This window comes from Symphalangus syndactylus, chromosome 1, assembly GCF_028878055.3.
Source record: "Symphalangus syndactylus isolate Jambi chromosome 1, NHGRI_mSymSyn1-v2.1_pri, whole genome shotgun sequence".
Lineage (NCBI taxonomy): Eukaryota > Metazoa > Chordata > Mammalia > Primates > Hylobatidae > Symphalangus > Symphalangus syndactylus.
The window spans coordinates 142,879,737-142,883,659 of NC_072423.2; positions in this window are offsets into that span (position 1 = coordinate 142,879,737).

Sequence of the window (3,923 nt, forward strand, 5' to 3'; positions counted from 1 at the left end):
GATGATTCCCCTTCTAAGTCTTCCCACTGCATTTAGAATAAAGGCCATTTTTTTTATTTTTAGTTATTTTCTTTTGAGACAAGGTCTTGCTCTGTTGCCCAGGCTGGAGTGCATTTGTGCCCTCATAGCCCACTGCGGCCCTGAACTCCTGAGCTCAAGCGATCATCTTCTCAGTCTCCTCAGTAGCCAGGACTACAATTGCCTGCCATCAGGCCTGGATAATTTTTTATTTTGTGTAGAGACAGCATCTTACAACATTGTCCAGGCTGCTCTCGAACTCCTGGGCTCAAGTGGTCCTCCTGTCTCAGCCTCCCAAAGTGCTGGGATTACAGGTGTGATTGGTCTAAGACCAAATATTCTTGACTGAGCCCACTGGGCTCCCCCACCTCTCTGTCCAGCTTCATGGCTATACTTTCTGATCCTGCTATTCTCCTAACAACCCCTCCACCTCTTAGTCTTGCTCATTCTATGCCCTTCCTGGAGGATCCCCTCTCTTCCCCAAGTAACTGATCCTTCAGATATGTGTTTGAATGCCAGTTTCATGGGAAGTCTTTTCTGACTAGGCTTTTCTGCTCCTCAGTGTGCTCAGAGCACCTTCACTTTCCCTAGGAGGTGTGATCCCGTCTTCTATTGATGGATCAGTGTCCGTGTTGGATGCTTGCCTCTCCCCCAAGGGGCCCTGCAGCCAGACACCTAGAGGTCCCTACATGTGATTCATTTCATGGAAGCTTGGCCTTGTTGACACTTGTTTGAATGCTCTGTATTGACGTAATAATTTGTATGACCCTATGATAAAGGATTTTGCATTCTCCGTTCAATAGGAACTTTAGCAACAGCCCTCAGACCATGAGAGTCAGAGAAAGTAATCAGAGGGCCCTGCCTTTTCTCTTCATCCCCTCCACTGGCGCCACTACCAGTAGGGCCTTACCCCAGCCTGGCTCCCTGTCTAGACTTCTGGAGGTGCCTCACTAGATTGAGTCTTAGAGGCAGAAACTGCTTGCCAATCACTGCTCAGGACATGAGGGAGGGCAGTGGTGAGTGCAATGAACACAGCAGACATTCAACAAATATTTGTTGTTTGCATGAAACCTCAAGACAAGAGAGGTAAAAGCTTTATTACCTTTAGGCTGGAAATCCGTGTACCCTAGGAAAACTTCCCCAGCCGCAAGGGCCCATGCAGCTTCCCCCTGCTCATAGCTCAGCAGTCTCCTGCTTGCTCTTTTCTTCCTGGCTCTCAGGGGCTAGCATGAGGCCAGTGTAAAAGCCCTTGAATGAACTTTCTTTCTTCCCTGGAGAAAACCATTCAGATAGCTCTAGGGACCACTGGAGTCCTCCCACTTCATTCTTATTTTCAGCCTGCAGTAGACATTTAGTTCACAACAGATTTGCTGTTCCGGGGTGTTCATGACAGTCACTGGAACTCCAGTGAGCAACCTGGCTAATCCAGCTCTCAGCTAAAAACTCATCCCTCTTTCATCTGGACATTTCTGTACCCCACTCAAGTAAGTCTTTGCCTGTACCAGTTATCTAAAATTGCAAAACCAGTAACTTACCAAAATAAGTTTCACAAGTCTATGGGCTGGTGAGGTGCTTATTGCTGGGCTAGGCATGGCTACTTTCGGCTGGGCTGGCTCAGCCATCTGCTGTCAGCTGCATGATCAAAGGTGACCTCATATGGGTTGTGTCAGCCCTGCTCCTCATGGTCCTTCTCCAGCAGGCTGGCTTGGCTTTGTTCACATGGGGACTGCAGGGCTTCAAGAAGAAGTACAGAAGTTATAGCCTCTTGAGATCTGGGCTCAGAACTGCCTGGCACCCTGTTACTTCTTCACATACCACTCATCAACGCAAGTTGCAGGGCCAGTGCAAATTCAAGAGATGGGCCATAGATGCTACCCCTTGATGGGAGAAGAAAGTTACATTGCAGATGGTGGATTCAGGGAAGGATAAAAATTGGGCCCTTTTTTGACTTCCAGCCTCCATGTGTCCCCATATACAGGTAAACTGCCTTAAAAGCCAAGTCATTACAATGATATTAGCCCACTGAATAATCAGAATTCGCCTGTTCTAGCTCAGGAAACTCCTGAGCTTCTCATAGGCATTTAGGTATAAATAAGGCTAGAGCCAAATTTGGGTGGGGTTAACTGGATTCTGTCCCCAAGACTCCTTGAGGTTGTAAGGTCAAAATTTAGGTAACAGTGCAGTTTTGCGGGTCTGTCTGGCATTGTACCTGTAGTCCCTGGAGTATTTCTGAAGAGGAAGGAGAAATAAACCAAAGCAAATCAGAATAAGAAAACTCCAATTTCCTCTTTAGAGTGGTAAAATCTTTTTTTTTTTTTTTTCTTTTTGAGACAGAGTCTCTGTTTTGCAGTAGTGTGATCTTGGCTCACTGCAACCTCCGCCTCCAAGGTTCAAGCGATTCTCCTTCCTCAGCCTCCTGAGTAGCTGGGATTACAGGCACCTGCCACCATGCCTGGCTAGTTTTTGTATTTTCACTACAGACATGGTTTCACCATGTTTGCCAGGCTAATCTCGAACTCCTGATCTCAGGCGATCCGCCCGCCTCAGCCTCCCGAAGTGCTGGGATTACAGGTGTGAGCAACCGTGCCTGACCTAGAGTGGTAAAATCTTAATAAGATCTACAGACCAGTTAGCAGCTTCTTGCTGATGTGCTGTATTCTGTACTGTGCAGTTAGCATTGCAGGAATCAGGATGGTGAAGGGTACACAGGACCCTCTCTGTATTATTTTTGCAACTTCCTGTGGGTCTACAATTATTTCAGAATACTGAGTTAAAAATAACTGGAATACGTACATCGTTAGTTTGTACAATTATAATTAAGCACCTGCCACCACCTGGCGTTTACAAATTGCTAACTGGCACCGTCACCACTTCTCATATCAGCATCTATCAGCTCACTCCCATGTTGTTACTTGGTCTCCCAGGGAAAAAAAAAACACTAAGAAAGGAGGAAAAGAAACAACAGGCACATTCTCTTTTGTTACTTTATTTCTCACAATAAACCTTTTCACTTTATATCTATCTATCTGTCTATCTATCCATCTATATATTATATGTTTGTATATATCTATATATAATTCTCTTAAATTAAATTATAGATTACTGGATTGTTACTTGATAAGTTATGTATGGAAAATATCACCAACTACAATCAACATCATTTGTTTAATCATGTAAATGCTATAAAAGTTTAAACTTACCTATTTATTTTCACTTGTTTTCCCATTGAATTTAATGATTTGGTTTCTTTTTTCTTCCTTGTCTGAATCTGAAACCCAAAACCTTTGACGTTAGAATTCCAGAATCAGCAGTCGGGGCTAACTACCCTTTGGGCTGATGTATGGCTAAGTGAGGATTGGCTGGGAGACCTGGGAGAGGGCTGGCTCCCCTCTCTGCTCTACCGCCATAGCTGGTTTCTGTCTGATGCCCAGTATGAGGACCAGGAGATGCCTGGGTCTTGCATGCATGCTTTTTTGTCTATCCTGGGACTCAGCACTTCATGGGGAATGCCTGCCAGCCTCAATCCTTATCCTTTGAGATAAGGTAGAATTTCCCAAACTACCATTTAGAAGAACCCTCTCTAGGAGGTTAATAGATATTATATAGTGTATCCGGGCGTGGTGGCTCATGCCTGTAATCCCAGCACTGTGGGAGGCCGAGCGAGGTAGGCACTTGAGGCCAGGAGTTTGAGACCAGCCTGGCCAACATGGTGAAACCCTGTCTCTACTAAAAATACAAAAAATTACCCAGGTGTGGTGGCAGTCACCTATAATCCTAGCTACTCGGGAGACTGAGGCAGGAGAATCGGTTGAACCCGGGAGGCAGAGGTTGCAGTGAGCTGAGACTGTGCCACTGCAATCTAGCCTGGGAGATAGAGTGAAACTCCATTCCAAAAAAGGAAAAAA